Here is a 26,776-nt window from a genome sequence, read left to right as displayed (position 1 = left end):
CTCGCGCTGTATACGGAGCCTCAGCCGGGACCGCGTGGTCGAGGCCGCGCACCAGAACTCACCAGTGTGGTGAGAGAGCGGGATGCCATCTTTAAATGGCACAGCCCAGGGTGCCCAGGTGGCACAGCCAGGGTGCCCAGGTGGCACAGCCAGGGTGCCCACATGGCACAGCCCAGGGTGCCCAGGTGGCACAGCCAGGGTGCCCAGGTTGGCACAGCCAGGGTGCCCAGGTGGCACAGCCAGGGTGCCCAGGTTGGCACAGCCAGGGTGCCCAGGTGGCACAGCCAGGGTGCCCAGGTGGCACAGCCAGGGTGCCCAGGTTGGCACAGCCAGGGTGCCCAGGTGGCACAGCCAGGGTGCCCAGATGGCACCAGTGCCAGGGCACCACTCTGCCCAAAGGGCATGCATCTGAGGGTCTCCAATCCCCTGGGAGAGCCTCCAATCCCCCGGGGATCCCCCCCCCCCCGGCCGGAGGTCCCCCCTCCCCCCGAGTGCCGTTGGGTCTGGTTCCCGATTGTGGGGTCCACTGCTGAATAGCGCTCGCCCGAGGTCTCCAAGCGATTCTTCACAGTGCTCAGCAAAGGTTTATACCAACAAAAAGGAAGGACGGTAGAGAGAAAATCGACCGTGGATATCTAAGGAAATAAGGGAGAGTATCAAATTGAAGGAAAAAGCATACAAAGTGGTAAAGTTAGTGGGAGACTAGAGGACTGGGAAATCTTTAGGGAGCAACAGAAAGCAACTAAAAAAGCTATAAAGAAGAGTAAGATAGATTATGAGAGTAAACTTGCTCAGAATATTAAAAAGATAGTAACATTTTCTACAAATATATAAAACAAAAAAGAGTGGCTAAGGTAAATATTGGTCCTTTAGAGGATGAGAAGGGAGATTTAATAATGGGAGATGAGGAAATGTTTGAGGAACTGAACAGGTTTTTTGGGTCCGTCTCCACAGTGGAAGACACAAATAACATGACAGCGACTGATGATATTGAGGCTATGACAGGTGAGGACCTTGAGATGATTGTTATCATCAAGGAGGTAGTGATGGGCAAGCTAATGGGGCTAAAGGTAGACAAGTCTCCTGGCCCTGATGGAATGCATCCCAGAGTGCTAAAAGAGATGGCTAGGAAAATTGCAAATGCACTAGTAAACTCTGGGGTGGTCCCGGCAGATTGGAAATTAGCAAACGTGACACCACTGTTTAAAACAGGAGGTAGGCAGAAAGCGGGTAATTATAGGCCAGTTAGTTTAACTTCAGTCGTAGGGAAGATGCTGGAATCTATCCTCAAGGAAGAAATAGCGAGGCATCTGGATGGAAATTGACCCATTGGGCAGACGCAGCATGGGTTCATAAAGGGCAGGTCGTGCCTAACTAATTTAGTGGAATTTTTTGTTTCAGGACATTACCAGTGCGGTGGATAACGGGGAGCCAATGGATGTGGTATATCTGTATCTCCAGAAAGCTTTTGACAAGGTCCCGTACCAGCCTCCCCGAACAGGCACTGGAATGTGGCGACTAGGGGCTTTTCAAAATAACTTCATTTGAAGCCTACTTGTGACAATAAGTCATTTTCATTTCATTTCAGGTGCCACACAAAAGATTGCTGCATAAGATAAAGATGCATGGCATTAAGGGTAAAGTAGTAGCATGGATAGAGGATTGGTTAATTAATAGAAAGCACAGAGTGGGGATTAATGGGTATTTCTCTGGTTGGCAATCAGTAGCTAGTGGTGTTCCTCAGGGGTCAGTGTTGGGCCCACAACTGTTCACAATTTACACAGATTATTTGGAGTTGGGGACAAAGGGTAATGTGTCCAAGTTTGCAGACGACACTAAGATGAGCGGTAAAGCAAAAAGTGCAGAGGATACTGGGAGTCTGCAGAGGCATTGGGATAGGCTAAGTGAAAGAGCTAGGGTCTGGCAGATGGAATACAATGTTGACAAATGTGAGGTTATCCATTTTGGTAGGAATAACAGCAAAAGAGATTATTATTCAAATGATAAAATATTATAGCATGCTGCTGTGCAGAGAGACCTGGGTGTGCTAGTGCATGAGTTGCAAAAAGTTGGTTTACAGGTGCAAATTAAGATGAAGAAGGCAAGTGGAGTTTTGTCCTTCATTGCTAGAGGGATAGAGTTTAAGACTAAGGAGGTTATGCTGCAATTGTATAAGGTGTGGGCACACCTGGAGCATTCTGTTCAGTTTTGGACTCCTTACCTGAGAAAGGACGTACTGGAGCTGGAGGGTGTGCAGAGGAGATTCACCAGGTTAATCCCAGAGCTGAAGGGGTTGGATTACGAGGAGAGGTTGAGTAGACTGGGACTATACTCGTTGGAATTTAGAAGGATGAGGGGGGACCTTATAGAAACATATCAAATTATGAAGGGAATAAATAGGATAGATGCGGGCAGGTTGTTTCCACTGGCGGGTGAAAGCAGAACTAGGGGGCATAGCCTCAAAATAAGGGGAAGTAGATTTAGGACTGAGTTTAGGAGGAACTTCTTCACCCAAAGGGTTGTGAATCTATGGAATTCCTTGCCCAGTGAAGCAGTTGAGGCTCCTTCTTTAAATGTTTTTAAGATATAGATAGTTTTTTGAAGAATAAAGGGATTAAGGGTTATGGTGTTCGGGACGGAAAGTGGAGCTGAGTCCACAAAAGATCAGCCATGATCTCACTGAATGGCGGAGCAGGCTCGAGGGGCCAGAAGGCCGACTCCTGCTCCTAGTTCTTATGTTCTTATGTCTCTGGGGCGAAGGGCTTGAATCCCAAAGCCTCAGACTCCTCGGGAATCTGATCCAAATACTGATGCCGCCCACAGTGAGGTTGTTTTGTGTGTCGGGAGGCGGTGGGAGCCGGGTAGATCCCGGCTCTCCTGGCATTTACCGGCCGCCCTGTGCACGGCGAGCTGATTTTCGTGCACAGCGTGGCCATTGGATCGACCCCTTTGTATTTTTTAAACACTTATTCTTTCAGCCTGAAAACCTCAACAACTTGTTCCAGTGAATTTCACATCCAAGATTCCCCCAAACTATCCAGGATGTTGACCTCACTTCTCCTGGAATCTCCCGATATTCCCCATGTTTCACTCTGTAGGATCCACATCCTCCCTTTCCCTGGATTTAATCCCTGGCCCATTGGTCTGACTAATGATCAGGATGTGCTGACATCATTCCGAAATCCACTGGGATTCTCCTCAGTGAGAGCGGATCTCAGACACGGCTGTGATCCCGTGTCCCACACAGACAGGGGTGTCACTCGCCCACTCGATGGCGGGAGAGACCTCGCCAGATCTAACTTTCGGTGTCCCAGGACATTGGAGACCCCAGGGTGGTCAGGGACAGGACAGGGGGGTCGTGACAGGGAGCCCAATTGCCTGCCTCCCTCTGCCCCAACCCTCCTTCCACTCAAACCCTCCCTCTGAATACCCTCCCTCCCACAACCCCCCCTCCCCAAATCCTCCCTCCACTTAAACCCTCCCTCTGAAAACCCCCCTCCCACAACCCCCCCTCCCCAAACCCTCCCTCCACTCAAACCCTCCCCCTGAATACCCTCCCTCCCACAACCCACCCTCCCCAAAGCCTCCCTCCACTCAAACCCTCCCTCAGAACACCCTCCCAAACGCCCCCCTCTAAATCCTCCCTCCCAAAACACCTCCTCTCCAAAGACTCCATCACAAACCCCCCTCCCCAAGCCCTCCCTCGCAAAATCTCCCTCCCCAAACCCCTCCCTCGACTCAAACCCCTCCTTCGGCACAAACCCCTCCCAAAACCCTCTCTCTGCTTGGATCCTCCCTCCAATCGATCCCTCTCTTCTAAAAACAACCCTCCCAAACTCTCCCTCCAAAATACTCCCTCCAAATCCCTCCCTCCACCCAAACCCTCGCTCCAGCTTCTCATCTCCCTCCACTGCCTCACCTCCCTCCAGCACCTCACCTCCCTCCAGCACCTCATCTATTTTATTTGCCTTCTCCCTCCAGTGCCTCCTCCCTCCAGTGCGTCACCTTTCCCGGCAAACTCTCTAACTGAGGTAATTGTGTAAACTCTCCCCATCATCCTCAAATTTAAATCCTCCCAAACCATTCATTGTGTCACAATCTCCTCTGACCTGAGCCTCAAATGTCATCCCTCTGCGTCCAACACAACCCCGTCACCCAATCAGTGGAGGCTACAACCTCATCCCAACATTCCAAGCTGGGAACAGTCTTCCCGAAAGCTCTCAGTCTCTCCACCTTCCTCTCGTCCCGAACTCCCTCCTAAATACACACCCTTCAATAAAACCTCTCCAAAAACCACCTTCTATCTTTCAAACCAATTCTTTGGTCAGGAAGAACCTCTCGAGGTTTTGAGGGGAAGATACTGAACGTAGACAATTGTATTTGTTGTACAATGGCCGACCGTCCTGAATGAATGTTACTCACTCAGACATCCCAGAATCAGCAACAACGTCTTCATCTCACTCGGCATATCCTGCAAAGGAAAAGAGACAATCCGTATGGGAGAGAATTCCGGCAATGGGAAAATTAGAGAGAATGTTAAAAACTGTGGGTGGGATAGTAAACATTAAGTTTATCAATCTATAGTGAGTGAAGTCTCTCTCTGGAAGTGGGATAGTAAACATTAAGTTTATCTATCTATAGTGAGTGAAGTCTCTCTGGGAGTGGGATAGTAAACATTGAGTTTATCTATCTATAGTGAGTGAAGTCTCTCTCTCTGGGAGTGGGACAGTAAACATTGAGTTTATCTATCTATAGTGAGTGAAGTCTCTCTGGGAGTGGGATAGTAAACATTGAGTTTATCTACCCATAGTGAGTGAAGTCTCTCTCTGGGAGTGGGATAGTAAACATTGAGTTTCTCTATCTATAGTGAGTGAAGTCTCTCTCTCTGGGAGTGGGATCGTAAACATTGAGTTTATCTATCTATAGTGACTGAACTCTCTCTGGGAGTGGGATAGTAAACATTGAGTTTATCTATCTATAGTGAGTGAAGTCTCTCTCTCTGGGAGTGGGATAGTAAACATTGAGTTTATCTATCTATAGTGAGTGAAGTCTCTCTGGGAGTGGGATAGTAAACATTGAGGTTATCTACCTATAGTGAGTGAAGTCTCTCTCTGGGAGTGGGATAGTAAACATTGAGTTTATCTACCTATAGTGAGTGAAGCCTCTCTCTCTGGGAGTGGGATAGTAAACATTGAGTTTATCTATCTATCGTGAGTGAAGCCTCTCTCTCTGGGAGTGGGATAGTAAACATTGAGTTTATCTATCTATAGTGAGTGAAGTCTCTCTCTGGGAGTGGGATAGTAAACATTGAGTTTATCTACCTATAGTGAGTGAAGCCTCTCTCTCTGGGAGTGGGATAGTAAACATTGAGGTTCTCTATCTATAGTGAGTGAAGTCTCTCTCTGGGAGTGGGATAGTAAACATTGAATTTATCTATCTATAGTGAGTGAAGTTTCTCTGGGAGTGGGATAGTAAACATTGAGTTTATCTATCTAAAGTGAGTGAAGTCTCTCTGGGAGTGGGATAGTAAACATTGAGTTTATCTATCGATAGTGAGTGAAGACTATGTCTGGGAGTGGGATAGTAAACATTGGGTTTATCTATGTCTAGTGAGTGAAGTCTCTCTCTGGGAGTGGGATAGTAAACATTGAATTTATCTATCTATAGTGAGTGAAGTTTCTCTGGGAGTGGGATAGTAAACATTGAGTTTATCTATCTAAAGTGAGTGAAGTCTCTCTGGGAGTGGGATAGTAAACATTGAGTTTATCTATCGATAGTGAGTTAAGTCTCTCTCTGGGAGTGGGATAGTAAACATTGAGGTTATCGATCTTTAGTGAGTGAAGTCTCTCTCTGGGAGTGGGACAGTAAACATTGAGTTTATCTATTTGCAGTGAGTGAAGACTCTCTCTGGGAGTGGGACAGTAAACATTGAGTTTATCTATCTGTAGTGAGTGAAGTCTCTCTGGGAGTGGGACAGTAAACATTGAGTTTATCCATCGAGATTGAGTGAAGTCACTCTCTGGGAGTGGGATAGTAAACATTGAGTTTATCTATCTATAGTGAGTGAAGTCTCTCTGGGAGTGGGATAGTAAACATTGAGTTTATCTATCTATAGTGAGTGAAGTCTCTCTGGGAGTGGGATAGTAAACATTGAGTTTGTCTATCTATAGTGAGTGAAGTCTCTCTGGGTGTGGGATAGTAAACATTGAGTTTGTCTATCTATAGTGAGTGAAGTCTCTCTGGGAGTGGGATAGTAAACATTGAGGTTATCGATCTTTAGTGAGTGAAGTCTCTCTCTGGGAGTGGGACAGTAAACATTGAGTTTATCTATTTGCAGTGAGTGAAGACTCTCTCTGGGAGTGGGACAGTAAACATTGAGTTTATCTATCTGTAGTGAGTGAAGTCTCTCTGGGAGTGGGATAGTAAACATTGAGTTTATCTATCTATGGTGAGTGAAGTCTCTCTGGGAGTGGGATAGTAAACATTGAGTTTATCTATCTATAGTGAGTGAAGTCTCTCTGGGAGTGGGATAGTAAACATTGAGTTTATCTATCTATAGTGAGTGAAGTCTCTCTGGGAGTGGGATAGTAAACATTGAGTTTGTCTATCTATAGTGAGTGAAGTCTCTCTGGGAGTGGGATAGTAAACATTGAGTTTATCTATCTATAGTGAGTGAAGTCTCTCTGGGAGTGGGATAGTAAACATTGAGTTTATCTATCTATAGTGAGTGAAGTCTCTCTGGGAGTGGGATAGTAAACATTGAGTTTATCTATCTATAGTGAGTGAAGTCTCTCTGGGAGTGGGATAGTAAACATTGAGTTTGTCTATCTATAGTGAGTGAAGTCTCTCTGGGAGTGGGATAGTAAACATTGAGTTTGTCTATCTATAGTGAGTGAAGTCTCTCTGGGAGTGGGATAGTAAACATTGAGTTTGTCTATCTATAGTGAGTGAAGTCTCTCTCTGGGTGTGGGATAGTAAACATTGAGTTTGTCTATCTATAGTGAGTGAAGTCTCTTTGGGTGTGGGATAGTGAATATTGAGTTTGTCTATCTATAGTGAGTGAAGTCTCTCTGGGTGTGGGATAGTGAATATTGAGTTTGTCTATCTATAGTGAGTGAATTCTCTCTCTGGGTGTGGGATAGTGAATATTGAGTTTGTCTATCTATAGTGAGTGAAGTCTCTCTTTGATAGAACATAGAACAGTCCAGCACAGTACAGGCCCTTCAGCCCACCATGTTGTGCTGACCATTTATCCTAATCCAAGATCAACCTAACCTCCACCCCTTCAATTTACTGCTGTCCATGTGCCTGTCCAAGAGTCGCTTCAATGTCCCGAATGACTCTGACTCCACCACCTCTGCTGGCAGTGCATTCCTCACACCCACCACTCTCTGTGTAAAGAACCTCTGACATCTCTCCTGTACCTTCCTCCAATCACCTTCAAATTATGTCCCCTCGTGACAGCCATTTCCACCCTGGGGAAAAGTCTCTGGCTATCCACTCGATCCATGTCTCTCATCACCTTGTACACTTCTCTGTCTTCTTCGCTCCAGTGGGAAAAGCCCTAGCTCCCTCAACCTCTCTTCATAAGACATGTCCTCCAGTCCAGGCAGCATCTTGAGAAATCCCCTCTGTACCCTCCAAAGCATCCACATCCTTCCTATAATGAGGTGACCAGAACTGGACACAATATTCCAAGTGTGGTCTAAGCAGGGTTTTATAAAGCTGCAGCAAAACCTCGCGGCTCTACTCAATCCCCCTGTTAATAAAGGCCAACACACCATACGCCTTCTTAACAACCCTATCAACCTGGGTGGCAACTTTGAGGGATCGATGTACGTGGACCCCAAGATCCCTCTGTTCCTCCACACTTCCAAGAATCCTGCCTTTAACCCTGTATTCAGCATTCAAATTCGACCTTCCAAAATGAATCACTTCACATTTATCAAGGTTGAACTCAATCTGCTACTTCTCAGCCCAGCTCTGCATCCTGTCAATGTCCTGTTGTAACCTGTAACAACCCTCAACACTATCTACAACTCCCCCAACCTTTGTGTCATCGGCAAACTTACTCAGCCCCCTTCCACTTCCTCATCCAAGTCATTTTTAAAAACCACAAAGAGTTGAGGTCCCAGACCGATCCTTGCGGGACACCACTGGTCACCGACCTCCAGGCGGAATACTTTCCATCCACTACCACTCCCTGTCTTCTTTGGGCCAGCCAATTCTGTATCCAGACAACCAAATTTCCCTGTATCCCATGCCCCCTAACTTTCTGAATGAGCCTACCATGGGGAACCTTATCAAATGCCTTACTGAAATCCATATACACCACATCCACTGCCCGACCTTCATCAATGTGTCTCGTCACATCCTCAAAGAATTCAATGAGGCTTGTGAGGCATGACCTGCCCCTCACAAAGCCATGCTGACTATCTTTAATCAAACTATGTTTTTCTAATAATCATAAATCCTATCTATAAGAATCCTTTCCTAAATTTTGCTCACCACAGACTGACTGGTCTGTAATACCCAGGGATTTCCCTATTCCCTTTCTTGAATAGGGGAAAAACATTCGCCTCCCTCCAATCATCCGGTCCTACTCCAGTGAGAGTGAGGACGCAAAGATCATCGCTAACGGCGCAGCAATCTCCTCCCTCGCTTCCCGTAGTAACCTTGGGGATATCCCGTCAGGCCCAGGGGATTTACCTATCCTGATGCTTTTCAAAATTTCCAGCACATCCTCCTTCTTAATATCAACCTGTTTGAGTCTATTAACCTGGTTCACACTGTTCTCATGGGCAACAAGGTCCCTCTCTCTATTGAATACTGAAGCAAAATATTCATTGAGGGCCTCCCCCATCTCTTCAGACTCTCGGCACAAGTTCCCTCCACTATCCCTGATCGGCCCTACTCTCACTCTGATCACCCTCTTATTTCTCACATAAGTGTAGAATGCCTTGGGGTTTCCCTAACCCTTCCCGCCAGGGCTTTTCATGCCCCCTTCTAGCTCTCCTCAGTCCATTTTTGAGTTCCTTCCTGGCTGCTTGTAACCCTCGAGAACCTAATCAGATCCTAATAGTAGGATAGTAAACAATGAGTTTATCTCTCTGGGAGTGGGTTTGTAGACATGGAACATAGAACAGTACAGCACAGAACAGGCCCTTCAGCCCTCGATGTTGTGCCGAGCATTGTCCGAAACCAAGATCAAGCTATCCCACTCCCTGTCATTCTGGTGTGCTCCATGTGCCTATCCAATAACCGCTTGAAAGTTCCTAAAGTGCCCGACTCCACTATCACAGCAGGCAGTTCATTCCACACCCTAACCACTCTCTGAGTAAAGAACCTACCTCGGACATCCCTCCTATATCTCCCATCCGGAATCTTATAGTTATGCCCCCTTGTAACAGCTACATCCACCCAAAGAAATAGTCTCTGAACGTCCACTCTATTTATCCCCCTCATTATCTTATAAACATCAATTAAGTTGCCTCTCATCCTCCCCCGCTCCAAAGAGAAAAGCCCTAGCTCCCTCAACCTTTCCTCATAAGACCTATCCTGCAAATCAGGCAGCATCCTGGTAAATCTCCTTTGCACCCTTTCCAATGCTTCCACATCCTTCCTATAATGAGGTGACCAGAACTGCACACAATACTCCAAATATGGTCTCACCAGGGTCAAGTACAGTTGCAGCTTAACCTCACGGCTCTTAAACTCAAGCCCCCTGTTAATACATGCTAACACACTATAAACGCTAACACACTATAGGCCTTCTTCACGCCTCTATCCACTTGAGTGGCAACCTTCAGAGATCTGTGGACATGAACCCCAAGATCTCTCTGTCCCTCCACATTCCTCAGAACCCTGCCGTTGACCCTGTGATCCGCATTCAAATTTTTTCTCCCAAAATGAATCCTATTAAGTTCACCTATCTATTGTGAGTAAAGTCTCTCTCTGGGAGTGGGTTTATCTCTGTCTCTGTGACTCAAAGTATTACCACAAACATTTGAGCTTCCTGTCATTTTATATCCTTTATAAATATTACACTCTAACCGCAATATGTTCATGTTTCTTGTTTGAATCCAGCACCGCACTGCCCTCCTGTCCCCCACCACCATCCATGGTTAAACCACGTTTGTTTGTGACTTGCTGTATTCATCATCCAGATCCATCTCCAGTCTCCTCAATGACTCAGGTCATTCAGCAGCTCTGTATTGGGACTGGAGAACATACACAGACCTGAGCCCATGTTTAAAACAGTGATACACCTCTCAGCACAGTCTAAATACTAATTCATACCTGACTGCTTACCGGAGCCTCAGGAGGTGTTCCCGTGTGAGCTGGAGGAGGTTCTGTAAGCTTGCCTGTTGCTCAGTGTTGAATGCTATTCATGGCAGCCTCTGTCTACTCATACGGGAAACAGACTGGACCAGAATTCTGATTTGCTCCCTGGAGAACAAAGCTTACCCAATAGTCTGGCTGGAGGGGGAAATGTGACTGTGTCCTGTGGCATGTGCTCTGCATTGGGTAATGTAATCCAGCCCCTGTCACTCACAGTCCTGGATTCCGAAATGTGAATCACCATTTGACACCAGAATCCACGCCCAGTTAAACCACCAACCCACACACATTCCAACCACCAATCAAAACCTTTTTGGAATTGTCCCCTGTTGTTTGTGAGTTGATGTGGATTGGGGGATAACCCAGCCCTGATAAATGTCTGGTGATCTGTGCAACTGTGGAAACCTGACAGAGAATCTGCGGGACACGGGGTGATTTTCCCGGCCATCCCACAGCCTGTTTTGTGGCTCCTGAGGCCATTGGACAGCGGCAGGATCTTTCAGTCCCATCGCTGTCAATGGGGCTTCCCGGTGTTTACACCCTCCGCCCCACGGCAGGGGTTCAGTCAGTGGCACCGCAATCACACCAGTGGTAGAGGCGGGCACGATAGCATCATTTAAGATGCATCTAGACAGATATATGAACGGGTGGGGAACAGAGGGATCCTTGGAAAATAGGCGACAGGTTTCATAGAACAATACAGCGCAGTACAGGCCCTTCGGCCCACGATGTTGCACCGAAACAAAAGCCATCTAACCTACACTATACCATTATCATCCATATGTTTATCCAATAAACTTTTAAATGCCCTTAATGTTGGCGAGTTCACTACTGTAGCAGGTAGGGCATTCCACGGCCTCACTACTCTTTGCGTAAAGAACCTACCCCTGACCTCTGTCCTATATCTATTACCCCTCAGTTTAAGGCTATGTCCCCTCGTGCTAGCCATTTCCATCCGCGGGAGAAGGCTCTCACTGTCCACCCTATCTAACCCTCTGATCATTTTGTATGCCTCTATTAAGTCTCCTCTTAACCTTCTTCTCTCTAACGAAAACAACCTCAAGTCCATCAGCCTTTCCTCATAAGATTTTCCCTCCATACCAGGCAACATCCTGGTAAATCTCCTCTGCACCCGTTCCAAAGCCTCCACGTCCTTCCTATAATGCGGTGACCAGAACTGTACGCAATACTCCAAATGCGGCCGTACCAGAGTTCTGTACAGCTGCAACATGACCTCCTGACTCCGGAACTCAATCCCTCTACCAATAAAGGCCAACACTCCATAGGCCTTCTTCACCACCCTATCAACCTGGGTGGCAACTTTCAGGGATCTATGTACATGGACACCTAGATCCCTCTGCTCATCCACACTTTCAAGAACTTTTCCATTAGCCAAATATTCCACATTCCTGTTTTTCCTTCCAAAGTGAATCACCTCACACTTCTCTACATTAAACTCCATTTGCCACCTCTCAGCCCAGCACTGCAGCTTATCTATATCCCTCTGTAACCTGCTACTTCCTTCCTCACTATCGACAACACCACCGACTTTAGTATCGTCTGCAAATTTACTCACCCACCCTTCTGCGCCTTCCTCTAGGTCATTGATAAAAATGACAAACAGCAACGGCCCCAGAACAGATCCTTGTGGTACTCCACTTGTGACAGAACTCCATTCTGAACATTTCCCATCAACCACCACCCTCTGTCTTCTTTCAGCTAGCCAATTTCTGATCCACATCTCTAAATCACCCTCAATCCCCAGCCTCCGTATTTTCTGCAATAGCCTACCGTGGGGAACCTTATCAAACGCTTTGCTGAAATCCATATACACCACATCAACTGCTCTACCCTCGTCTACCTGTTCAGTCACCTTCTCAAAGAACTCGATAAGGTTTGTGAGGCATGACCTACCTTCACAAAGCCATGCTGACTATCCCTGATCATATTATTCCTATCTAGATGATTATAAATCTTGTCTCTTATAATCCCCTCCAAGACTTTACCCACTGCAGACGTGAGGCTCACCGGTCTATAGTTGCCGGGGTTGTCTCTGCTCCCTTTTTTGAACAAAGGGACCACATTTGCTATCCTCCAGTCCTCTGGCACTATTCCTGTATCCAATGATGACATAAAAATCAAAGCCAATGGTCCAGCAATCTGGATCTGGATTGGCGCAGGCTGGGAGGGCCGAAGGGCCTGTTGCTGTGCTGTACTTTTCTTTGTTCTTTTGAATGTCCGGGAAGTCCCACTCACTGACTCCAGTGAAGACACAATTAAACTAAACATGACAGAAATCATCAAAATAAACTCTTCCTTTCCAAAAATATACATCCACCCAATTCATCAGCAGGAAATGTTGTTGCTTGTATTTTACCCGAGGTCTCGTTGTTGGTCTTCAGGGTCTCCGTGGTTACTGTGGGTGTGGAGCTGGGGGGAGGGGCTTTCTGATGGGTGCTGAAGGAAAGGATTAAGCAAAGATTTATTGAAGCACAAAATGGACAAAATTGACAGCAAAGTGAGTGAGATCCACAGAGTCATCAGATCGCGACAGTGGAGAAGGAAGCCATTCAGCCCATCGATCTATCTCTGTCTTAAAGACACTCAGCGATTTGACCTCCGCAGCCTTCTGCGGCAAAGAGTTCCACAGTTTCACCACCTTCTGGCTGAAGAAATTCCCTCATCTCTGTTTTAAAGGATCGTCCCTTTAGTTTGAGATTGTGTCCTCGGCTTCTAGTCCCAGAGAGGGAAAGGCCAGCGTATTAAACTTGTTGCGATTCATGCACAAGGACACCCAGGTCCCTCTGCACAGCAGCATGCTGCAATTCGCTACCGTTTAAATAACAGCCCATTTGGTTATTATTCCCACCAGAATGGATGACGTCACATTTCCCAACAATGAATTCCATCGGCCAGACCCTTGCCCACTCGCTTAAACCATCGAGATCCCTCTGCAGACTTTCAGTGTCCACTGTACACTTTGCTCTACCACTCATCTTCGTGTCATCTGCCAACTTTGACAAATTACAATTGGTCCCCAATTACAAATCATTGATGTAAATTGTAAACAATTGCAGTCCCAACACTGATCCCTGAGGCCGCTGATCGCCAATTAGAAAAACGCCCATTTAGCCCCACTCTTTGCTTTCTGTTTGTTAACCAATCCTCTATCCGGGCTAATAACTTACCCGTAATGCCGAGCACCTTTATCTTACGCAGCAGCTTGTCGAATACCTTCTGGAAATCCAGGTACATCACATCCACCGGTCCCCACTGTCCACCCCGCTCGTAATATCCACAAAGAGTTCTTGTAAATTAATTAAATAGGCCCCGCCTTTCATGATCTCACACTGCGTCTGCCCAAAGGGACAATTTAAAAGAAGATAATTTTGAGTACCAATTAGGTTTTTTCCCAATGAAGGGGCAATTTAGTGTGGGAAGTCTACACAAGCTGCACATCTTTGGGTTGTGGGGGTGAGACCCCCGCAGACACGGGGAGAATGTGCAAACTCCACGCAGACAGTGACCAGGGGCAATGGGACAATTTCTGTCCGGATGTCTCACTATTTCATCCCTGATGATAGATTCAAGCATTGTCCCCACCAGAGGTTAAGCTAACTGGCCTATAGTTATTCACCTTTTGTTTGCCTCCTTTTTTAAACAGGGGCGTCACATTTTAATTTTCCAATCTCCTGGAACCGCCTCATAGTCCAGCGAAGTTTGGTAAATTACCACGAACGTATTTGCTATTTCCCCCGCCATCTCTTTTAGTATCCTGGGATGTATTCCATCAAGGCCAGGAGACTTGTCTACCTTATGTGATAATGATGGTTTCTCAGTCCTAGCCTGCTGTAGCCTCCTTGCCATCAATTATTGGCATGGTATTTGTGTCTTCCACTGTTCAATGCCGCAGCCGTTTCCTCATTATTATCCCATTATTAAATCTCCCTTCTCGTCCTCTAATGGACCAATGATCACCTTCACATCTTTACATTCAATATATTTGAGAAACTTTTGTTGTCAGTTTTTATATTCGGAGCTAGTCTGCTCTCAGATTCTAACTTCCTTTTCTTTCTAGCATTTTTCATGGCTTTTTGTTGATCTTTAAAGATTTCCCAATCCTCTTGTTCCCACTAAGCTTTGCCACTTTGTTTGCATTTTCTTTCAATTTGATTCCCTCCTTGGTTTCCATAGTTATCCATGGCTGAATAGCCCTTTTCCGACAGTCCATCTTTTCAATACCAGGAGTGTTTTGTTCCGATAAATTCCGACCGTTCCTCTTCCCACTGCTATTCACTAACGAGTGGTAATTGTGCAGAATGTGTTCATTAATCACCACAGGGGAATGTACACAAGGAAGTTGGAACACAGAATAAATGTTTGTATACCAGAAACAAGGAAAGAGAGCTCGCAGAGAGAAGAGATATATAATAAGAATAATCTTTATTAGTGCCAAAAATAGGCTTGCATTATCACTGCAATGAAGTTACGATGAAAATCCCCTAGTCGCCACATTCCGGCGCCTGTTTGGGTACTCAGGGAGAATTCAGAATGTCCAATTCACCGAACAAGCACGTCTTTCGGGACTTGTGGCAGGAAACCGGAGCACCCGGAGGAAACCCACACAGACACATGGAGAACGTGCAGACTCCGCACAGACCGTGTTCCAAGTGGTAATGGAACCCGGGAACCTGGACCTGTGAAGCAACAGTGCTAAACATTGCGCTGCTGTGCTGCCGACTAGAACATTGTGAGGAAAGACAGTGTATCTGACACACTGTGACACCCTGTCCCAGAGAGGGAAAGGACAGTGTATCTAACTCACTGTGACACCCAGTCCCAGAGAGGGGAAGGACAGTGTATCTAACACACTGTGACACCCAGTCCCAGAGAGGGAAAGGACAGTGTATCTAACTCACTGTGACACCCAGTCCCAGAGAGGGAAAGGACAGTGTATCTAACACACTGTGACACCCAGTCCCAGAGAGGGAAAGGACAGTGTATCTAACACACAGTGACTCTCAGTCCCAGAGGGGGAAAGGACAGTGTATCTAACTCACTGTGACACCCAGTCCCAGAGAGGGAAAGAACAGTGTGTCTGACACACTGTGACACCCAGTCCCAGAGAGGGAAAGGGCAGTGTATCTAACTCACTGTGACACCCAGTCCCAGAGAGGGAAAGGACAGTGTATCTAACACACTGTGACACCCAGTCCCAGAGAGGGAAAGGACAGTGTACCTAACACACTGTGACACCCAGTCCCAGAGAGGGAAAGGACAGTGTATCTAACTCACTGTGACACCCAGTCCCAGAGAGGGAAAGGACAGTGTATCTAACACACTGTGACACCCAGTCCCAGAGAGGGAAAGGACAGTGTATCTAACTCACTGTGACACCCAGTCCCAGAGAGGGAAAGGACAGTGTATCTAACACACTGTGACACCCAGTCCCAGAGAGGGAAAGGACAGTGTATCTAACACACTGTGACACCCGGTCCCAGAGAAGGAAAGGGCAGTGTATCTAACACACTGTGACACCTTGTCCCAGAGAGGGAAAGGACAGTGTATCTAACACACAGTGACTCCCAGTCCCAGAGGGGGAAAGGACAGTGTGTCTAACTCACTGTGACACCCAGTCCCAGAGAGGGAAAGAACAGTGTGTCTGACACACTGTAACACCCAGTCCCAGAGGGGGAAAGGACAGTGTATCTAACTCACTGTGACACCCAGTCCCAGAGAGGGAAAGGACAGTGTATCTAACACACTGTGACACCCAGTCCCAGAGAGGGAAAGGACAGTGTATCTAACTCACTGTGACACCCAGTCCCAGAGAGGGAAAGGACAGTGTATCTAACACACTGTGACACCCAGTCCCAGAGAGGGAAAGGACAGTGTATCTAACTCACTGTGACACCCAGTCCCAGAGAGGGAAAGGACAGTGTATCTAACACACTGTGAAACCCAGTCACAGAGAGGGAAAGGACAGTGTATCTAACACACTGTGACACCCAGTCCCAGAGAGGGAAAGGACAGTGTATCTAACACACTGTGACACCCAGTCCCAGAGAGGGAAAGGACAGTGTATCTAACACACTGTGACACCCGGTCCCAGAGGGGGAAAGGACAGTGTATCTAACACACTGTGACACCCAGTCCCAGAGAGGGAAAGGACAGTGTATCTAACACACAGTGACTCCCAGTCCCAGAGGGGGAAAGGACAGTGTATCTAACTCACTGTGACACCCAGTCCCAGAGAGGGAAAGAACAGTTTGTCTGACACACTGTGACACCCAGTCCCAGAGAGGGAAAGGACAGTGTATCTAACTCACTGTGACACCCAGTCCCAGAGAGGGAAAGGACAGTGTATCTAACACACTGTGACACCCAGTCCCAGAGAGGGAAAGGACAGTGTATCTAACACACTGTGACACCCAGTCCCAGAGAGGGAAAGGACAGTGTATCTAACTCACTGTGACACCCATTCCCAGAGAGGTAAAGGACAGTGTATCTAACACACTGTGACACCCAGTCCCAGAGAGGGAAAGGACAGTGTATCTAACTCACTGTGACACCCAGTCCCAGAGAGGGAAAGGACAGTGTATCTAACACACTGTGACACCCAGTCCCAGAGAGGGAAAGGACAGTGTATCTAACACACTGTGACACCCGGTCCCAGAGAAGGAAAGGACAGTGTATCTAACACACTGTGACACCTTGTCCCAGAGGGGGAAAGGACAGTGTATCTAACACACTGTGACACCCAGTCCCAGAGAGGGAAAGGACAGTGTATCTAACACACAGTGACTCCCAGTCCCAGAGGGGGAAAGGACAGTGTATCTAACTCACTGTGACACCCAGTCCCAGAGAGGGAAAGAACAGTGTGTCTGACACACTGTAACACCCAGTCCCAGAGGGGGAAAGGACAGTGTATCTAACTCACTGTGACACCCAGTCCCAGAGAGGGAAAGGACAGTGTATCTAACACACTGAATCTAACACACTGTGACACCCAGTCCCAGAGAGGGAAAGGACAGTGTATCTAACTCACTGTGACACCCAGTCCCAAAGAGGGAAAGGACAGTGTATCTAACACACTGTGACACCCAGTCCCAGAGAGGGAAAGGACAGTGTATCTAACTCACTGTGAAACCCAGTCCCAGAGAGGGAAAGGACAGTGTATCTAACACACTGTGAAACCCAGTCACAGAGAGGGAAAGGACAGTGTATCTAACACACTGTGACACCCAGTCCCAGAGAGGGAAAGGACAGTGTACCTAACACACTGTGACACCCAGTCCCAGAGAGGGAAAGGACAGTGTATCTAACTCACTGTGACACCCAGTCCCAGAGAGGGAAAGGACAGTGTATCTAACACACTGTGACACCCAGTCCCAGAGAGGGAAAGGACAATGTATCTAACACACTGTGACACCCAGTCCCAGAGAGGGAAAGGACAGTGTATCTAACACACTGTGACACCCGGTCCCAGAGAAGGAAAGGACAGTGTATCTAACACACTGTGACACCTTGTCCCAGAGGGGGAAAGGACAGTGTATCTAACACACTGTGACACCCAGTCCCAGAGAGGGAAAGGACAGTGTATCTAACACACAGTGACTCCCAGTCCCAGAGGGGGAAAGGACAGTGTGTCTAACTCACTGTGACACCCAGTCCCAGAGAGGGAAAGAACAGTGTGTCTGACACACTGTAACACCCAGTCCCAGAGGGGGAAAGGACAGTGTATCTAACTCACTGTGACACCCAGTCCCAGAGAGGGAAAGGACAGTGTATCTAACACACTGTGACACCCAGTCCCAGAGAGGGAAAGGACAGTGTATCTAACTCACTGTGACACCCAGTCCCAGAGAGGGAAAGGACAGTGTATCTAACACACTGTGACACCCAGTCCCAGAGAGGGAAAGGACAGTGTATCTAACACACTGTGACACCCAGTCCCAGAGAGGGAAAGGACAGTGTATCTAACACACTGTGACACCCGGTCCCAGAGGGGGAAAGCACAGTGTATCTAACACACTGTGACACCCAGTCCCAGAGAGGGAAAGGACAGTGTATCTAACACACAGTGACTCCCAGTCCCAGAGGGGGAAAGGACAGTGTATCTAACTCACTGTGACACCCAGTCCCAGAGAGGGAAAGAACAGTTTGTCTGACACACTGTGACACCCAGTCCCAGAGAGGGAAAGGACAGTGTATCTAACTCACTGTGACGCCCAGTCCCAGAGAGGGAAAGGACAGTGTATCTAACACACTGTGACACCCAGTCCGAGAGAGGGAAAGGACAGTGTATCTAACACACTGTGACACCCAGTCCCAGAGAGGGAAAGGACAGTGTATCTAACTCACTGTGACACCCATTCCCAGAGAGGTAAAGGACAGTGTATCTAACACACTGTGACACCCAGTCCCAGAGAGGGAAAGGACAGTGTATCTAACTCACTGTGACACCCAGTCCCAGAGAGGGAAAGGACAGTGTATCTAACACACTGTGACACCCAGTCCCAGAGAGGGAAAGGACAGTGTATCTAACACACTGTGACACCCGGTCCCAGAGAAGGAAAGGACAGTGTATCTAACACACTGTGACACCTTGTCCCAGAGGGGGAAAGGACAGTGTATCTAACACACTGTGACACCCAGTCCCAGAGAGGGAAAGGACAGTGTATCTAACACACAGTGACTCCCAGTCCCAGAGGGGGAAAGGACAGTGTGTCTAACTCACTGTGACACCCAGTCCCAGAGAGGGAAAGAACAGTGTGTCTGACACACTGTAACACCCAGTCCCAGAGGGGGAAAGGACAGTGTATCTAACTCACTGTGACACCCAGTCCCAGAGAGGGAAAGGACAGTGTATCTAACACACTGTGACACCCAGTCCCAGAGAGGGAAAGGACAGTGTATCTAACTCACTGTGACACCCAGTCCCAGAGAGGGAAAGGACAGTGTATCTAACACACTGTGACACCCAGTCCCAGAGAGGGAAAGGACAGTGTATCTAACTCACTGTGACACCCAGTCCCAGAGAGGGAAAGGACAGTGTATCTAACACACTGTGAAACCCAGTCACAGAGAGGAAAAGGACAGTGTATCTAACACACTGTGACACCCAGTCCCAGAGAGGGAAAGGACAGTGTATCTAACACACTGTGACACCCAGTCCCAGAGAGGGAAAGGACAGTGTATCTAACACACTGTGACACCCGGTCCCAGAGGGGGAAAGGACAGTGTATCTAACACACTGTGACACCCAGTCCCAGAGAGGAAAAGGACAGTGTATCTAACACACAGTGACTCCCAGTCCCAGAGGGGGAAAGGACAGTGTATCTAACTCACTGTGACACCCAGTCCCAGAGAGGGAAAGAACAGTTTGTCTGACACACTGTGACACCCAGTCCCAGAGAGGGAAAGGACAGTGTATCTAACTCACTGTGACACCCAGTCCCAGAGAGGGAAAGGACAGTGTATCTAACACACTGTGACACCCAGTCCCAGAGAGGGAAAGGACAGTGTATCTAACACACTGTGACACCCAGTCCCAGAGAGGGAAAGGACAGTGTATCTAACTCACTGTGACACCCATTCCCAGAGAGGTAAAGGACAGTGTATCTAACACACTGTGACACCCAGTCCCAGAGAGGGAAAGGACAGTGTATCTAACTCACTGTGACACCCAGTCCCAGAGAGGGAAAGGACAGTGTATCTAACACACTGTGACACCCAGTCCCAGAGAGGGAAAGGACAGTGTATCTAACACACTGTGACACCCGGTCCCAGAGAAGGAAAGGACAGTGTATCTAACACACTGTGACACCTTGTCCCAGAGGGGGAAAGGACAGTGTATCTAACACACTGTGACACTCAGTCCCAGAGAGTGAAAGGACAGTGTATCTAACACACAGTGACTCCCAGTCCCAGAGGGGGAAAGGACAGTGTATCTAACTCACTGTGACACCCAGTCCCAGAGAGGGAAAGAACAGTGTGTCTGACACACTGTAACACCCAGTCCCAGAGGGGGAAAGGACAGTGTATCTAACTCACTGTGACACCCAGTCCCAGAGAGGGAAAGGACAGTGTATCTAACACACTGAATCTAACACACTGTGACACCCAGTCCCAGAGAGGGAAAGGACAGTGTATCTAACTCACTGTGACACCCAGTCCCAGAGAGGGAAAGGACAGTGTATCTAACACACTGTGACACCCAGTCCCAGAGAGGGAAAGGACAGTGTATCTAACTCACTGTGAAACCCAGTCCCAGAGAGGGAAAGGACAGTGTATCTAACACACTGTGACACCCAGTCCCAGAGAGGGAAAGGACAGTGTATCTAACTCACTGTGAAACCCAGTCCCAGAGAGGGAAAGGACAGTGTATCTAACACACAGTGACTCCCAGTCCCAGAGGGGGAAAGGACAGTGTGTCTAACTCACTGTGACACCCAGTCCCAGAGAGGGAAAGAACAGTGTGTCTGACACACTGTAACACCCAGTCCCAGAGGGGGAAAGGACAGTGTATCTAACTCACTGTGACACCCAGTCCCAGAGAGGGAAAGGACAGTGTATCTAACACACTGTGACACCCAGTCCCAGAGAGGGAAAGGACAGTGTATCTAACTCACTGTGACACCCAGTCCCAGAGAGGGAAAGGACAGTGTATCTAACACACTGTGACACCCAGTCCCAGAGAGGGAAAGGACAGTGTATCTAACTCACTGTGACACCCAGTCCCAGAGAGGGAAAGGACAGTGTATCTAACACACTGTGAAACCCAGTCACAGAGAGGGAAAGGACAGTGTATCTAACACACTGTGACACCCAGTCCCAGAGAGGGAAAGGACAGTGTATCTAACACATTGTGACACCCAGTCCCAGAGAGGGAAAGGACAGTGTATCTAACACACTGTGACACCCGGTCCCAGAGGGGGAAAGCACAGTGTATCTAACACACTGTGACACCCAGTCCCAGAGAGGGAAAGGACAGTGTATCTAACACACAGTGACTCCCAGTCCCAGAGGGGGAAAGGACAGTGTATCTAACTCACTGTGACACCCAGTCCCAGAGAGGGAAAGAACAGTTTGTCTGACACACTGTGACACCCAGTCCCAGAGAGGGAAAGGACAGTGTATCTAACTCACTGTGACGCCCAGTCCCAGAGAGGGAAAGGACAGTGTATCTAACACACTGTGACACCCAGTCCCAGAGAGGGAAAGGACAGTGTATCTAACACACTGTGACACCCAGTCCCAGAGAGGGAAAGGACAGTGTATCTAACTCACTGTGACACCCATTCCCAGAGAGGTAAAGGACAGTGTATCTAACACACTGTGACACCCAGTCCCAGAGAGGGAAAGGACAGTGTATCTAACTCACTGTGACACCCAGTCCCAGAGAGGGAAAGGACAGTGTATCTAACACACTGTGACACCCATCCCAGAGAGGGAAAGGACAGTGTATCGAACACACTGTGACACCCGGTCCCAGAGAAGGAAAGGACAGTGTATCTAACACACTGTGACACCTTGTCCCAGAGGGGGAAAGGACAGTGTATCTAACACACTGTGACACCCAGTCCCAGAGAGGGAAAGGACAGTGTATATAACACACAGTGACTCCCAGTCCCAGAGAGGGAAAGGACAGTGTATCTGACACACTGAATCTAACACACTGTGACACCCAGTCCCAGAGAGGGAAAGGACAGTGTATCTAACTCACTGTGACACCCAGTCCCAGAGAGGGAAAGGACAGTGTATCTAACACACTGTGACACCCAGTCCCAGAGAGGGAAAGGACAGTGTATCTAACTCACTGTGACACCCAGTCCCAGAGAGGGAAAGGACAGTGTATCTAACACACTGTGAAACCCAGTCACAGAGAGGGAAAGGACAGTGTATCTAACACACTGTGACACCCAGTCCCAGAGAGGGAAAGGACAGTGTATCTAACACACTGTGACACCCAGTCTCAGAGAGGGAAAGGACAGTGTATCTAACACACTGTGACTCCCGGTCCCAGAGGGGGAAAGGACAGTGTATCTAACACACTGTGACACCCAGTCCCAGAGAGGGAAAGGACAGTGTATCTAACACACAGTGACTCCCAGTCCCAGAGGGGGAAAGGACAGTGTATCTAACTCACTGTGACACCCAGTCCCAGAGAGGGAAAGAACAGTGTGTCTGACACACTGTAACACCCAGTCCCAGAGGGGGAAAGGACAGTGTATCTAACTCACTGTGACACCCAGTCCCAGAGAGGGAAAGGACAGTGTATCTAACACACTGTGACACGCAGTTCCAGAGAGGGAAAGGACAGTGTATCTAACTCACTGTGACACCCAGTCCCAGAGAGGGAAAGGACAGTGTATCTAACACACTGTGACACCCAGTCCCAGAGAGGGAAAGGACAGTGTATCTAACACACTGTGACACCCAGTCCCAGAGAGGGAAAGGACAGTGTATCTAACACACTGTGACACCCTGTCCCAGAGAAGGAAAGGACAGTGTATCTAACACACTGTGACTCTCAGTCCCAGAGGGGGAAAGGACAGTGTATCTAACACACTGTGACACCCAGTCCCAGAGAGGGAAAGGACAGTGTATCTAACACACAGTGACTCCCAGTCCCAGAGGGGGAAAGGACAGTGTATCTAACACACTGTGACTCTCAGTCCCAGAGAGGGAAAGGACAGTGTATCTAACACACTGTGACACCCAGCCCCAGAGAGGGAAAAGACAGTGTATCTAACACACTGTGACACCCAGTCCCAGAGAGGGAAAGGACAGTGTATCAAACACACAGTGACTCCCAGTCCCAGAGGGGGGAAGGACGGTGTATCTAACACACTGTGACTCTCAGTCCCAGAGAGGGAAAGGACGGTGTATCTAACAAACTGTGACACCCAGTCCCAGAGAGGGAAAGGACAGTGTATCTAACACACTGTGACACTCAGTCCCAGAGGGGGAAAGGACGGTGCATCTAACACACTGTGACACCCAGTCCCAGAGAAGGAAAGGACGGTGTATCTAACACACTGTGACACCCAGTCCCAGAGAGGGAAAGGACAGTGTATCTAACACACAGTGACTCCCAGTCCCAGAGGGGGAAAGGACAGTGTATCTAACACACTGTGACTCTCAGTCCCAGAGAGGGAAAGGACGGTGTATCTAACAGACTGTGACACCCAGTCCCAGAGAGGGAAAGGACAGTGTATCTAACACACTGTGACACCCAGTCCCAGAGAGGGAAAGGACAGTGTATCTAACACACTGTGACTCTCAGTCCCAGAGAGGGAAAGGACGGTGTATCTAACACATTGTGACTCTCAGACCCAGAGAGGGAAAGGACAGTGTATCTAACACACTGTGACTCTCAGTCCCAGAGAGGGAAAGGACAGTGTATCCAACACACTGCGACACCCAGTCCCAGAGAGGGAAAGGACAGTGTATCTAACACACTGTGACTCTCAGTCCCAGAGAGGGAAAGGACGGTGTATCTAACACACTGTGACACCCAGTCCCAGAGAGGGAAAGGACAGTGTATCTAACATACTGTGACACTCAGTCCCAGAGAGGGAAAGGACGGTGTATCTAACACACTGTGACTCCCAGTCCCAGAGAGGGAAAGGACAGTGTATCTAACACACTGTGGCACCCAGTCCCAGAGAGGGAAAGGACGGTGTATCTAACACACTGTGACTCCCAGTCCCAGAGGGGGAAAGGACAGTGTATCTAACACACTGTGACTCCCAGTCCCAGAGGGGGAAAGGACAGTGTATCTAACACACTGTGACACCCAGTCCCAGAGAGGGAAAGGACAGTGTATCTAACACACTGTGACACCCAGTCCCAGAGAGGGAAAGGACAGTGTATCTAACACACTGTGACTCTCAGTCCCAGAGAGGGAAAGGACGGTGTATCTAACAAACTGTGACACCCAGTCCCAGAGAGGGAAAGGACAGTGTATCTAACATACTGTGACACCCAGTCCCAGAGGGGGAAAGGACGGTGTATCTAACACACTGTGACACCCAGTCCCAGAGAAGGAAAGGACGGTGTATCTAACACACTGTGACACCCAGTCCCAGAGAGGGAAAGGACAGTGTATCTAACACACAGTGACTCCCAGTCCCAGAGGGGGAAAGGACAGTGTATCTAACACACTGTGACTCTCAGTCCCAGAGAGGGAAAGGACGGTGTATCTAACACACTGTGACACCCAGTCCCAGAGAGGGAAAGGACAGTGTATCTAACACACTGTGACACCCAGTCCCAGAGAGGGAAAGGACAGTGTATCTAACACACTGTGACTCTCAGTCCCAGAGAGGGAAAGGACGGTGTATCTAACACACTGTGACTCTCAGTCCCAGAGAGGGAAAGGACAGTGTATCTAACACACTGTGACTCTCAGTCCCAGAGAGGGAAAGGACAGTGTATCAAACACACTGCGACACCCAGTCCCAGAGAGGGAAAGGACAGTGTATCTAACACACTATGACTCTCAGTCCCAGAGAGGGAAAGGACGGTGAATCTAACACACTGTGACACCCAGTCCCAGAGAGGGAAAGGACAGTGTATCTAACACACTGTGACACTCAGTCCCAGAGAGGGAAAGGACGGTGTATCTAACACACTGTGACACCCAGTCCCAGAGAGGGAAAGGACAGTGTATCTAACACACTGTGACACTCAGTCCCAGAGAGGGAAAGGACGGTGTATCTAACACACTGTGACTCCCAGTCCCAGAGAGAGAGAAAGGACAGTGTATCTAACACACTGTGACACCCAGTCCCAGAGAGGGAAAGGACAGTGTATCTAACACACTGTGACACCCAGTCCCAGAGAGGGAAAGGACAGTGTATCTAACACACTGTGACTCTCAGTCCCAGAGAGGGAAAGGACGGTGTATCTAACAAACTGTGACACCCAGTCCCAGAGAGGGAAAGGACAGTGTATCTAACATACTGTGACACCCAGTCCCAGAGGGGGAAAGGACGGTGTATCTAACACACTGTGACACCCAGTCCCAGAGAAGGAAAGGACGGTGTATCTAACACACTGTGACACCCAGTCCCAGAGAGGGAAAGGACAGTGTATCTAACACACAGTGACTCCCAGTCCCAGAGGGGGAAAGGACAGTGTATCTAACACACTGTGACTCTCAGTCCCAGAGAGGGAAAGGACGGTGTATCTAACACACTGTGACACCCAGTCCCAGAGAGGGAAAGGACAGTGTATCTAACACACTGTGACACCCAGTCCCAGAGAGGGAAAGGACAGTGTATCTAACACACTGTGACTCTCAGTCCCAGAGAGGGAAAGGACGGTGTATCTAACACACTGTGACTCTCAGTCCCAGAGAGGGAAAGGACAGTGTATCTAACACACTGTGACTCTCAGTCCCAGAGAGGGAAAGGACAGTGTATCAAACACACTGCGACACCCAGTCCCAGAGAGGGAAAGGACAGTGTATCTAACACACTATGACTCTCAGTCCCAGAGAGGGAAAGGACGGTGAATCTAACACACTGTGACACCCAGTCCCAGAGAGAGAAAGGACGGTGTATCTAACACACTGTGACTCCCAGTCCCAGAGAGGGAAAGGACAGTGTATCTAACACACTGTGGCACCCAGTCCCAGAGAGGGAAAGGACGGTGTATCTAACACACTGTGACTCCCAGTCCCAGAGGGGGAAAGGACAGTGTATCTAACACACTGTGACTCCCAGTCCCAGAGGGGGAAAGGACACTGTATCTAACACACTGTGACACCCAGTCCCAGAGAGGGAAAGGACAGTGTATCTAACACACTGTGACACCCAGTCCCAGAGAGGGAGTGGACAGTGTATCAAACACACTGTGATTCCCAGTCCCAGAGAGGGAAAGGACGGTGTATCTAATACACAGTGACTCCCAGTCCCAGAGGGAGAAAGGACAGTGTATCTAACACACTGTGACTCCCAGTCCCAGAGGGGGAAAGGACGGTGTATCTAACACACTGTGACTCTCAGTCCCAGAGAGGGAAAGGCCGGTGTATCTAACACACTGTGACACCCAGTCCCAGAGAGGGAAAGGACAGTGTATCTAACACACTGTGACACCCAGTCCCAGAGGGGGAAAGGACGGTGTATCTAACACACTGTGACACCCAGTCCCAGAGAAGGAAAGGACGGTGTATCTAACACACTGTGACACCCAGTCCAAGAGAGGGAAAGGACAGTGTATCTAACACACAGTGACTCCCAGTCCCAGAGGGGGAAAGGACAGTGTATCAAACACACTGTGTCTCTCAGTCCCAGAGAGGGAAAGGACGGTGTATCTAACACACTGTGACACCCAGTCCCAGAGAGGGAAAGGACAGTGTATCTAACACACTGTGACACACAGTCCCAGAGGGGGAAAGGACGGTGTATCTAACACACTGTGA

At 48.5% G+C, this 26,776-nt stretch overlaps 1 long non-coding RNA gene across 5 annotated transcripts in view; it reads right to left on the bottom strand.

Annotated features, from left to right (window-relative positions):
* The window catches only part of LOC140406540 (uncharacterized), a 93,181-nt gene that overhangs the window by 441 nt on the left and 65,964 nt on the right, over window positions 1-26,776 (bottom strand). For 2 of the 5 annotated variants that reach the window (XR_011939200.1, XR_011939198.1), the window contains exon 2: window positions 4,423-4,471. This is a non-coding gene — a long non-coding RNA (uncharacterized lncRNA). Of the gene's footprint in view, window positions 1-4,422; window positions 4,472-10,053; window positions 10,185-10,299; window positions 10,434-26,776 lie in introns of those variants that run through there. The other 3 variants (XR_011939196.1, XR_011939197.1, XR_011939199.1) reach the window with 3 other exon arrangements.

The sequence above is a fragment of the Scyliorhinus torazame genome, unplaced genomic scaffold (assembly GCF_047496885.1).
Source record: "Scyliorhinus torazame isolate Kashiwa2021f unplaced genomic scaffold, sScyTor2.1 scaffold_596, whole genome shotgun sequence".
NCBI lineage: Eukaryota > Metazoa > Chordata > Chondrichthyes > Carcharhiniformes > Scyliorhinidae > Scyliorhinus > Scyliorhinus torazame.
Note: the sequence above shows the minus strand (reverse complement) of the source record. Positions and strands in the feature narration are given on the sequence as shown.